The following is a 13,687-nucleotide window of genomic DNA, read 5'->3' as shown; positions in this document are numbered from 1 at the left end:
TATTCTGTGCATGACTGCCTTCCACTCCTTCTCTGAGATATTAAGTGAAAGAACTTTTTCCCACTGCACCCTGGGATCTTTGAAAGGAAGGGACTTTATAATGTTTTTACAGAGAGATAGAGACGCTATCTGAGTCTTCAAGACTGAGCGATATTTCTTCAGGAAGGTGAGGAAAACTAGGAAGGTTCCATTTAGGAAAGTTTCTAATTTGAAAGTAGTGGAAAAATTGTGTTGATGAGAAGTTAAATTTGAAGCGTAATTATTCATAGGATGCAAAGACATTATCTATATACAGTTCTCTAAGTGTTTTAAACCCGGACATTTTCCAGACATTAAATACTGTGTAGTTTTGAGAGGGTAGAAAAGGGTGGTTGTCACGTAAAGGTACAACAAATAAAAGCTTCTCTGTCTTGAAGTGCTTCCTACATTGGTTCCATATGCTGAGTGATTGGAGGGCAATTGGATTATTAGTGTATAGACGATAGTTTGTATTTACTGAAGCACAAAGCATGGAATATAAAGAAGTACTGCAAGATTTTATTTTTATTTCAGACCAGGTTTGTGTATATTCATTGATTTGTGTCAATGTCCAGGGGCCTCATGTGTAAATGGTGCATACGCACAAAAATGTTGCGTATGCACGTTTCCACGCTCACATCACGAAGTATAAAAACTAAACTTGGCGTAAAGCCACGCACATTTTCACGCTAGCTCAAACCCTGGCGTATGCAATTTCTCAGCTTGGTTCTGCAAACTGGCAGCACCCAGCGTCAAAGCAGTGCTACTGTTTCTGTGTGGTTTCCTATCTTTTTTAGATGAACATCCCTGACACGGCTTTATAAATATGCTGAAATTAACTGCATATTGTTTATTAGTTTAAGGCATCTGGTTGCAATTAACCTGTAAAAATACAATGGCTCCCAGAATGGCCAAACTATTCCAAATGCCATAGCTGCTTTAGCGTTGTTACTTTCAAGTATTTATCCCATTGTATCTGAGCGTGGAATCACAGCTCTTCAGCAGCTGATTGTAAATTGAATTATCGGTATACAGCATCAAGCACACGCTGCCTCAGCCATGCGCACTGTCTATTGAACTGCTCCCATACAGCAAATGCTTCAGAGCCTTTCCTGTACGGACCTCACGATTCAGAAACAGTTTCATCCCAAGAACTATAAACGCAATCATTCTGTCCATCTAGTGCCTCTTGTAGAACTGTCTGTACTTATAAGTACAATTACCTCACTGTAAACTTACACTACAGTTATAATATTGCACAGCCACTTTATAAAACGCGTATTTACATATGATGACGATATCATTTTTAAGATGGAATGCAGAAAAGTATGTTTTATTACATTATACAGATAAAACATTAACATCATTTAAATAATGTATATTAATAATTAAGCATGTGAGGACACGGTGTTGCAGCGCTAGCTGGTTTAGGGATTGTTCCAGCCTCACGCTGTATTCTTGCTGGGGCTGGCACGACACTGGAAGGATAGAATAATTAAACATGTACTATGAAGATATTTCAATGTTCCTTAAAGGTTTTGAAGAATCGGCGTTCTAAGCTTACAGATGGCTTAACATTTATTACAGAGCTGATTGTGTGGCAATTGGTTATTTGGAGAAAGAAAAGGAAGGACAGGAATTGGAGGTTAGTATGTTTGAAAGAGACAGTACTGCTGCAATAAATTATTTCATCAAAGGTCGCACACAGTGCAGCAAACATCTTGTGGGACGCAGGAACAATCTCTGGATGGGGTGCCAGCTCGTCACTATCACTGAGCCACCGTGTTCCCATGTTTAATAACATGCTTTAACTCCTATATCATGAAAATGATATCAAGTATACATCTCAGTATTTTAATTATTCAGAGATCTGTAATATCACGAATGTAAAGGATTCTGTGAACATACAAAACAAAGCATTTAACGTGCTACTTTAGTTACGATGGTATTTGAGAAACTAGTAAATTAAACGATTTTAAGATGAAGTTTATGATGTTCTACTTTAATGACAAAATAAACTACGTGACAAAAGTGGCAATTTCGAGATTAAAGTTGAGCTTTTTTTCCAATGTGACCTTATTTTTTTTCTGTACACTAATAAGCTTCCTTATAACTCTCAGATGGTGGTCTACAACTCGTCTTTCCACGGTGACTTTGATATCTGACAACTTCTTATTTATTTTGGACACTGTGCACCTTTCTGAACTTGAACTTTCGAGTTTCTCCGACATGCTTTGTTGTTTATACCACTGTTAAACCAACAAATAGTACATTTTACCTTGCCTCCACTTGGTATTTGCTGAAATACTTCTTTTTCCCCTGTGCTTTTACCACAGAATTCTGAGCTTAAGGACTATTTATATTGATTTGCATATTCAAAGAGGTGTATTCTGGGAGGAGTTAGGGAGTGGCAGCAGGCGTGTTCATGTGTGTTACTTTTCACCCCGACTGGGATGAAAATGTGGAAGTTGGCAAATGCACAGATTTATGCATCTGAATTTTTTTGTGTGTATACACATTTCCGCTTTTGTCTGTACGGCATGTTTTAGTGTGAATTCTATGCATGGCTTGTATATTTGCTGCCCAATAATAAAATTGAAAGTTAGGTAGTGCCATGCCCCCTTTTGCTTTAGGTCATTGTAGAATTGCCCTTTGGATCCCTGGATGTTTTGCATTCCAAACAAATGAGGTTATGATTGAATCTAATTTCTTAAAAACAATTTGTTAATATATATAGGGGTGCTTTGAAATAGAAAAAGAAGCTTGGGAAAGATGGCCATTTTACCAACTTTGATTTTCCCTGCTAATGTGAGATGGAGGGAAGACTAGCTGTTCACATCTTGCTTATTTTTTCCATTCAGAAGGCAAAATTTTGTTGAAAACGAGCTTATATTTACTTATCATATTTAGCCATACAGTACATATTTAGACCGATCTGTTAAGCTAACTGGGAAGATGTCCAGTCTAATATTGTGTGCATTTTTATTCAAATTAATTTTGAGTCCAGATACCTTTTGAAATGCTGCTAGTATTTTTAGGACTGCTGGCATGGAATTTTGTAGGTCTGATATATATAGTACCATATCATCATCTGCATATAGTTATATTTTATTTTCAACTAGCAACTTGGCGCGCAGCGGATGACCACAGTTGAAGGACTCAATTGTAAGGACCTCTTGTCGGGTGTCTCATTGGCACGCTTTTGCCTCTTTCTTTCACGATCACGCCGTAATCTGTCTTCTCTCTCTGTAGGGGTTTCAGTTGCCTTTTGTTGTGTGGCAGAGACGCGTCGTTGAGCTAATCTGTGTGAATGCTGAGTGTCCGTTTCTTGCGAGCGAATGTCACGCCTTTGCCTCTTTGCTTCGTGATCACGCTGTAATGTGTCCTCTCTCGCAGCAGCAGGTTTAGTTGCATTTCGTTTCGGCATTGTTCCGTAAGGTATACTCCGAACAAGTGCACATGGGTAGCTGAAGACGGAAAGGCATAGTGGGCATAGTGAAATTCACGAATTGGTGACCAGGAGAACCATCCGACTCAGACGCGGGGCTCGAAATACTCAAGTGCACATGTTATTTAGAATTTAATTTTTTTTTTTTTTGTTATCAACTTCCCCAAAAGAGTTGATCCCTGTAAATAGTTAATAGTATATGAACAATAAAATCTGTTGTAGTACAGGCGTTAATTAGCGTCACACCTCATAACCTGCATACACCACGTGTTTGGCTGTAACGCCAGAAGCGCGGTGGACGGTGTAAGGGTAGGTTGTGGTTTCTGTTTCTTTCGTGATTTTTTTATTTCATTTTATTGATTATTTAATAGGCAGAGGGGAGAAGACGTTAATGTGACGCTCTGTCTATTTCTTTACTTTTGTTTTGAAAAGATTTTCGGGAACAGGAAAAATAAAAGCAAAGGGGAACAAAACAGAGGGGGTAAGCAGGAATTCTGAGATGGGACAGACGGACTGAGCTTTTATTATATAGATCCTTCTCTGATAATCCTCTTTATCTCCGATGCATTTCGAAAATAAACAGCTAATGGTGTTTGCAAAGAGCAATGGTGATAATGGGCATCCTTGTCAAACACTGCGTTCTACTCTGAATTAGTCTGAAATAATGGACTAGTATAGAGTAGTTTTATAGTAGTACAGAGTATAGATATGCAGTATAGAGTATAGATAGTAGTATATGAGAAGACAGTAGTATAGAGTAGTTTGGTCAAACCCAAATTTGTGCAATGTGGTGAACAGGCCCATTCAACCACAGTAAATACTTTTCCTACATCCAAAGATAATAGATTTCTGGGGTGTTAGATTTAATGGGTGAATATATTACATTAAGCAAGCATTGAAAGATTGAAGTTAAGTGTCTGCCCTTAATAAATCCGGTTTGGTCTTGTGATATTACTAAGGGAAGCACTTTCTCAATCCTTCTAGGTAGACTTTTGGGGCCTCATGTATAAACGGTGCGTACGCACAGAAATGTTGCGTAAGAACTTTTCAAATCGCGATGAATAAAACCTACACTTGGTGTAAAGCCACGCACTTTTCCATGGTACCTCATACCTTGTCATACGCAAGTTCTCCGCTCGGTTTTGCAGACTGGCGGCACCCAGCGTCAAAGCAATGCTACTGTTCCTGTGTGGTTACTCTTTATTTTCCTGACACGGCTTTATAAATACACTGAAACTAACCGCATATTTTTATTAGTGTAATGCATCTGATTGTAATTAACTTGTAACAATATAATGGTCCAGGGAATAGCCATAGTATTCCAAATACCATAACTGCTTTAGCGTTGTTACTCTCACTGCACCTTCTTCTTCTTCTTCTTTCAGCTGCTTCCGTTAGGAGTTGCCACATCTTTTTCCATATTACTCTCACTGCACCACTCGGAGTATTTATATCATTGTATCTGAGAGTGAATCACAGCAGCAGCTGATCGGAAAAAGAATTATCGGGATACAGCATCAAGCACATGCTGTCTCAGCCACGGCAAAACGTTTCAGAGCCTTTCCTGCACGGACCTCGCGGTTCAGAAACAGTTTCATCCCAAGAACTTTAAACGCACTCAAATCAATGGCTCCTTGTAGAACTGTTTGTACTTATAAGTACAATCACCCCACTGTAAACTTGCACTACAGTTATAATATCGCACAACCTGAGCCACTTTATAAAGCGCATATTTACATATGATGACGATATAATTTTTAAGATGAAATGCAGCAAAATATGTTTATTATATTATACAGGTAAAACTTTAACTTCATTTAAATAATCTATATTCTTCACTGGGACTGGCGTGAAGCATATAATGATTAAACATGTACTATGAAGATATTTCAATGTTCCTTAAACGTTTTGAAGAATCGGCACTCTAAGTTTACAGATGGCTTAACGTCTATTACAGAGCTAATCGGTTACTTTGAGAAAGAAAATCAAGGACTGCAGGGGCAGCCACACCAATATATATTGAATATAAAAAAGAAAGAGAAAATAACGACACAGCTAAAAACGCAGCGGCAAATTTCGACAAAAGTTAAACGCTTATGTCATGTGCACGAGGCGGCTATGCAGTGTCCGCAACGGACGTGGGCATCCACTGTGCATAAGATAGCATATTGACATTGGTAGGCGAGGGGGCCACCGATTCTTTCTCTGCCCAGGGGCCACCGATTCTTTCTCTGCCCCTGAGTACTGCTGCAATAAATTACTTCATCGAAGGTCGCACAATGACTGCGCCGTAAAACCCATGTTTAATAACGTGCTTTAACTCCTATCATCATGAAAATGATATCACGTATAAATCTCAGTATTTTAGTTATTCAGAGAGCTGTAATATCACGAATGTAATGGACTCTGTGTCCAGTTGGAGGAAGAGAGTCGTTTAAGAAGCAAGTAGTGATTCACACACACAGAGCACATAGAAGATCACATTCAAAACAAAGCATTTAACGTGCTACTTTAATTATGATGTGATTTGAGAAACTGGTTAATTAAATGATTTTAAGATGACGTTTATGATGTTCTACTTTAATGACAAAATAAACTACATGATTAAAGTGGAAATTTTGAGATTGAAGTTGACATTTCGTGCTTTTTCTCCACTGTGTGCCTTTTTTTTTCTCTGTACCCTAATAAGCTTTCATATGACACTCAGACGGTGGACTACGACTCTCCTTTTCATGGTGACTTTGATATCTGAGCTTTCAAGTTTCTCCAACACACTAAGTCACTCGATCAACTTCCTTTTTGTTGATTACACCACGGTTTAATTAAACAAATAGTATGTTTTTCCTTTGCCTCCACTTGGTATTCGCTGAAATTCTTATATTTTCCCTCATGGCTTTTCCCTTTCACTGAAGGCTGAGCTTAAGGGCGATTTATATTGATTTGCAAATTCAAAGAGGCGTAATTCTGGGAGGAGTTGGGGCGGTACATAAGGAGCGTGCATGAGCGTTACTTTTCACACTGACCGGGATTTATGTAGCGGAAGAATGTGAAAGTTGGAGTACTCTCAGATTCCTGCATCTGGATTTTTCTGTGCGTAAACACATTTCAGCTTATGTTGTAGTGAGAATTCTGGGCACGTCGTTATGCATGAGGCCCTTGGAGAGTATTTTAACATCATTATTCAGAAGTGAGATTGGTCTGTATGATGCACATTGTAGAAAGTTGTTATTTTTCTTAGAAAAGATGGTATTTAATACTTGATATTTTGTTGTTTCTAGCTTCTATGAGCATTGCTAATAATAGTGGAGCTAACTTATTTAATTATTTTTTTTATAAAATTCCACTGGGTAGCCATCAGGGCCTGCTGCTTTCCCACTGAAGTGAGTGTATAGCGTCTAGTAGTTCTTAGAGTGTCAGAAGTCTATCCAGTTCCACAACACTAAGAGTATCTTAGCAGTGGTAGCTGTACTGCATCAAATATTAATTAGATTGTGTATTACCTTTTTTATCTTTATCTGAGTAAAATATATAGTGACTTACAATACTCTCTAAATGTGTGGGTTATATTTATATGGTAAATGATTTTATCTCAACATGTATTGGTAAATTCTGTTATTGCATTGTGGATGTCCTGCTTGTGGATTTGTTGAGCTACAATATTATTAGCCTTCTCTCCTTGTTCATAATAATGATGTCATGATTTAAAGATAATTTGTTCCATTTCTTTAGTTGTCAAGAGGTTAAATTCTAATTGCAAAACCTCTTTTTTCCTATAAAGTACCTCATTTGGAGATCTGGTGTATTCTTGATTTGTTCTGGTAATTTCACAGAATAACTCAGATGCCTTCTTGGTTTCCAATTTATTTTTGTGAGAAAGACATGAAATAATCTGTCCTCTTAAAATCCTTCAGTGTTTCCCAGAGTATTCCTGCAGAGACCTCTGGGGATGCATTTGTCTCCAGAAAATTATCAATTTGCTTGGGTGTGAATTTTGTACAGTGCTCATCAGCTAACGAAAGGGGGTTAAGACACCATCTACGAGATGACTGTGTAGGACATAGTAACTTAAGCTCCATAATCCGGGGGATGTGGTGAGAGATAACAATTGCGCTGTACTTTCAAGATTTGATGGTGGGCAAAAATTATTATCTATGAAGAAATAATCAGTTTTTGAGTAACAGTGGTGTACTGGTGAGAAGAAGGAATAGGCTCTTAAGTTTGGACTTAAAAATCTCCATAGGTCTGTTATGATTTATTACAAACTGTGTGATTATTTTTGCAGTATTAGATGCCATCAACCACTGTAGCTGAAGACCTATCTACTGTACTGTAGGTCTGTATTTAAAACACAATTAAAGTCTCTGGCCATTATAATTTTATGAGTGTTCTCATTAGGAATAGTTGCAAATTAATTTTGAGTGAAATCTCTATAATCCACAATAGCTGCATAGATACTGTATTTATCAAAATCAGTTTAGTATTAAATAAATTGCCCATCACCATAATATATCACCCAGCAGGATCAGATACTATGTCTGATTTTACAAATAGAATTGTTCTGTGTATTAAGATTCCCACATCTCTAGTTTTGTTTGTGTCGCTGGAGTGAAAAATTGGCCTATCCAATATCTTTGCAACCAAAACTGGTCCTTATTTATTAAGTGAGTCTCCTGTAAAAATACTTTCTTGGCATTAAGACCTGTTAGGGGAGATAATGCTTTTTTCTCTTTAATTTGTGATTGAGACCTTTAACATTCCAGCTCACAAAGTTCACTGTTTGGTCATAGAGATATTGCTTCTGAATTTTAGTAAATATTTTGTAGTCCTAAGTTAGCACAGGTAACACATTGGTACATAAGATAGCTTTAAATTTGATTTCAAATTATTTTTAGGTGTCATGGTTATTGAGCCTATTGTTGGCACTTACAGTTATTAAGTTAGAAAGGATAAATAAGAAAAATAGCATTGCTCTCTTTCTCTCCTGTCTCTCCTCCATTTTGCCTCCCCAAGTGAGGCTAGACCACATTTCACAATGTCTCAGTCCTCTGACATGCCCAGAGACAGAGCACATCCAAAACAAAATGAAACCACACACACATACCGCCATATACCACCCCATGTCCAAACCCAATAAACCTAGGATACGGCCTTAAACAGTCCCAATACAACAAACCTAGGGAATGATGTTAAACAGTTCAAATTCAGACTAAGATAACATAGGATAGTACATTCCCAATACGATAAACAATTGGCAATAATGGATTCAGTGAGGTTATCAGAAATAAACTTGATGCACTAGGTTTAAAAGTTAAGACGGAAGTAAAAAATTTAGGGGTAACCGTTGACTGTAATCTGAATTTTAAATCGCATATTCATCAGACCACTAGGACAGCATTTTTTCACTTAAGAAACATAGCTAAAGTTAGACCTCTTATATCATTGAAAGATGCGGAGAAATTAATTCATGCTTTTGTTTTCAGTAGACTAGATTACTGTAACGCACTCCTCTCAGGACTACCCAAAAAAGACATAAATCATTTGCAACGAGTGCAGAATGCAGCTGCTAGAATCCTAACTGGGAAAAGAAAATCCGAACACATTTCTCCAGTTTTGATGTCACTACACTGGTTGCCTGTGTCATTCAGGATTGACTTTAAAATACTGCTTATGGTTTATAAAGCCTTAAATAATCTCGCTCCATCTTATATATCGGAATGCCTGACGCGTTATATTCCAAATCGTAACCTTAGATCTTCAAATGAGTGTCTCCTTAGAATTCCAAAAGCTAAACTTAAAAGAAGTGGTGAGGCGGCCTTCTGCTGTTATGCACCTAAAATCTGGAATAGCCTGCCAATAGGAATTTGCCAGGCAAATACAGTAGAGCACTTTAAAACACTGCTGAAAACACATTACTTTAACATGGCCTTTTTATAACTTCAATTTAATCTTAATCCTGATACTCTGTATGTTCAATTCTTCATAATAACTATTCACAGTGGCTCTAAAATCCGTACTGACCCCAACTCTCTCTTCTGTTTCTTTTTCCGGTTTCTGTGGTGGTGGCCTGCGCCACCACCACCTACTCAAAGCATCATGATGCACCAACATTGATGGACTGAAAGCCAGATGTCTACGTGACCATCATCATCAGGTCCTTCCATGAAAACCCTAAATACAAAGAGGACTGTTTGACTAATGTTAGGTAGATTGCCCAGAGGGGACTGGGCGGTCTCGTGGTCTGGAACCCCTACAGATTTTATTTTTTTCTCCAGCTTTTGGAGTTTTTTTTTGTTTTTTCTGTCCACCCTGGCCATCGGTCCTTACTCTTATTCTATGTTAATTAATGTTGACTTATGTTTATCTTTTATTGTGTCTTCTATTTCTCTATTCATTTTGTAAAGCACTTTGAGCTACATTTTTTTGTATGAATATGTGCTATATAAATAAATGTTGATTGATTGATTGATAAACCAAGTGTATGACGTAGAAAAAAAACAAAAAACACTATAAATAGCTAGTTACCTTGTGGTTACCAAAATGTACATATACAGTATACAATGGAAGAAATTTAAATATAACAATTGGTAATAACAATTGTAATTAAAAAAAGTCTCAGAAATGGAAATAGAATGTATAGTTACAGTAAATGTCACATTAAAAATGGACAAAGTTGCAAGCAGAATCTTCTTTGCCTGGTCAGGACACGATGTGAGTCATGAACATGTTTCAAAAGGATGTCGGGATCAGTCTTCTTAGCATTTTTTCTGCTTCATCCGGAGAACTAAAAATGTAAAACTGGCATTCAATAACCACTTTCAAATTAGCAGGAAACAAGAAGCTGTATACGTAAACATTGTTTAATGCTGTAGAATACGGCGTGTTTAGCAGCTGTTAGAGGGGAGAAATCTGAGAATATACAAATGTGGTTATTTTCAAATATAATCTCTTTTAGTCTGAGAAGTGACATCAAGTTTTCTTTAACCTTTTTTAACCTAAATTTGTTGAAAACGATAATCAGGCTTCTTGGCTTTGAGGCATTCGATCCACGTACAGTATACAGTAGATTGCTGAGATCTCGGTGTCCGTATTGACAAACTTACTCATCTTTTTCTGTATTTTTTCATCAGTTGCTTCTATATTTTCTTTAAAGTTTGCAATAAAGTTAATACTTATATGTTTCTTCAGGTCTTTCATATCCTGTTTCTCATTTTTCTTGTTTATATCCTTTATAATACTTGCCACACGTATACAGGAATATCGCAATGCAGTCAGAAGAAAGGATCCATGGCCAGTGCAGGATTTACGTATAAGCTACACAAGCTATAGCTTAGGGCCCCCGCCTTCTTGGGGGCCCCCAAAACAAATCATATTTGGCACTTACATAGAATATCTGGACTTATAAAGGGCCCCATGTCTCAAATAGCTTAGGGCCTTATCAAGTCTAAATCCGGCCCTGTCCATAGCGTCTGATTTACACACATACAAGTTTGAATGGACACACATTTAAATGGGACTCAGTGCAAGTAAAACTCAAGGCTAATACTAAAAATGCTAGAGAACTGGCTGAAACTTCCTCTGCTCTCGGAGGAGCCTCACAAACTTCGCATTTCAGTGACGGCCAGATATCTGTAGATTGGGTACACCTTCTATTGGTCTGGTCGCTCTGATGGCTGTCATAATGAAGAAGTTGCTGTTGCTGTGGCAGATCAGCTCCTTCTGATGGTGTCCGATGTCACTCCTTTCATTAAGTGTATTAAAAGACTCAGATTAAGGCACTCTGTGGGTGCCTTGTTTGTTGTCTCGGTGTATGCTCCGACCACAGTGATTGATGTCTCAGTGAGGGAGACATTCTGTTCACAATTTCACGCTGTGGTTGATGGATGGCTGCAAGGTGACACTTCTCTGGTCATGGGTGACTTCCAAGCGACCTCTGGCACTGAAAGGGCTGGCTTATGAGGACTATGCTGGCGCCCATGGGCATGGTGACAGTGAAAAAAGTGGCTCCATGTTCCTTGACTTTGCAAACGGTCAGGTGCAGCAGATCACTTGATCCTGCTTCCGGCTCCCTGAGCTGTATCGGTTGGCTTGGTACTCCAATACTGGTGGTGCAGTGAAGAAGATCACATCCTTGTGGGCAGACGATAAAGACTCTTAAAAAACTGCAAGGTCTACAGAAGTGCCCAGTTTGTAAACTCTGACCACATACTTGTTCTTACTATTTGGGATTTTCCAGCTTAGGTCCAGTAGGCTGCCACCTACTAGGAGAACGAGGCTGGATCTGGCCAGACTCTAAGATCAGGTTGTTTCTAATGAATTTGCACGCAGTTTGTGTGAGGGTATGATTTGGGTGTGACTGCTGATCCTAATGTGATGTGGGATACCTTCCATGACAAGACCCTAAAGGTTGCTGAGTGTTATGTTGGTGTTACCAATGTTCTCAGAAGAAGGTGTTTCATCTTGCAGGGCACACTGGATATCATCGAGAGGAGTCACAATGCACGGTTTGATGGCAACTCTGGTCTGTACCAGGAACTGAGGAAGGACAGCTTCGAGATAAGAAGGCATTTGTTAGAGGAATCTGTGAGCAAGTGACACACCATCTATGGTCTAGTGACCCACGTCCTGGTTACAGAGGAAAAGAAGCATTGCGCACATTCGAATTGGTTCCTCAAAGAGTCGCAGTCAGGGTGGCTGATGGAACAGTCCTTATGGATGACACTGCAGTTGTGACCCGCTAGGCTGGCGACTCTGAGCAGCTGAGCTTGGTGAACCAGCTTACGGGGGGAAAGGCTGCAGGGACCTGTGGTATCCGGGGTGAACTTCTCTAGGCTGGTGTAAGGCTGTCCTCCTGGCATTGCAAGCAATCTTTGCTTGCATTTGGAAAATGGGCATCATCCCAGCTGACCGGAAAATGGGACTTGTCATCCCTATCTAAAAAGGGAAGGGTGATCTCCTGAATTGAAGCAATTACAGGGGGATGACACTGCTCTAGGTGCTGGGTAAGGTCCTTGCTACAACTACAATCATCCTGTACAGGATCCATGATCACTTGTTCACCTAACAGCGACCAAAGCAATCTGGTTTTACGCCCAAAAACTTTACCATCGACCGCATCCTGGCACTGAGGGATCTCATCGAGTGCAAATGTGAATATCAGCAGAGTTTGTTTGCAGCCTTTGTAGATACACACGTAGACTATGTGAACCGAGTAATGTGACATTCAGCATGGACTTTTTGATATTGTTTGCTGTTGTCCAGTGTTGGTCATCATAGTCATAAGAAGTTTTGTTATCTCCAGTGTCTCTAGTGTTCATCACTAGAAGTCACTTGTGGTATGTAACTTATAAAGTAATATCATTTTTTGGGTGAATAATTCCTTATGTTAAACATTGGAATGAAAAGTATTTCTCATAAAAAGAGAACTGTTGGATTCTTCCATATCGACAATCAAGTGCAGGTGTAGTCAGAAAGGCTAACAGAATGTTGGGTTTTATGTACCCTTGTGCAATGAGAAGTTAACTTAAATTATATCTTTTAACTGGAATGCTGTGGGCAGAGTTGAGGATAATACAGCAGTGCAGAAGAAAGTCTGCAGTAGAGCTACTAGACTTAGCCCAGATCTTCAGAAGTTTGCACTATGATGAAAAATTGACGGAGCGGAGCGCATGCAGATCAACAGAAAGAACGACAGCAAAGTGGTGCACCGGGTTGTGTTGCTGTCTCCTAGCTCCAGATGTTCAAATCCTGGTCTATGTAGTGTTTGCATGTCCTCCTTGTATCCAATAAATTTGTTTGCTTGCTCCTGCATTCAAAGACATGCACTTAAGGTGGACTGGAGATTGTAAAGGTCCTAAGTCCGGATGTGTGATTGACTAACATCTAGCTTGGAGTTCATTATTAACTACCACCCAGTTGTGTTTGGGTAGAGTCCTGCTCCCTACAACCCCATAATGGAAAAAGAATTAATGAGTAATGAATAATAATTAATCTGGATGTCCAGATTTCTTTTTTTTTCTTTTATGATGTAATTTGGTCCTGCAGACTTTATGTTTACCACTTGGTGGCAGCATTGTTTCATAATTTTGAAATCTGGCCCATATTTAACAGCATCACAGAAATAGATAGACAGATAGATAGATAGATAGATAGATAGATAGATAGATAGATAGATAGATAGATAGATAGATAGATATGGCACTACATAATAGATAGATAGATAGA

This window comes from Polypterus senegalus, chromosome 7 (genome assembly GCF_016835505.1).
Source record: "Polypterus senegalus isolate Bchr_013 chromosome 7, ASM1683550v1, whole genome shotgun sequence".
In the NCBI taxonomy this organism is placed as follows: Eukaryota; Metazoa; Chordata; class Cladistia; order Polypteriformes; family Polypteridae; genus Polypterus; species Polypterus senegalus.
This window is presented reverse-complemented; position numbering follows the sequence as displayed.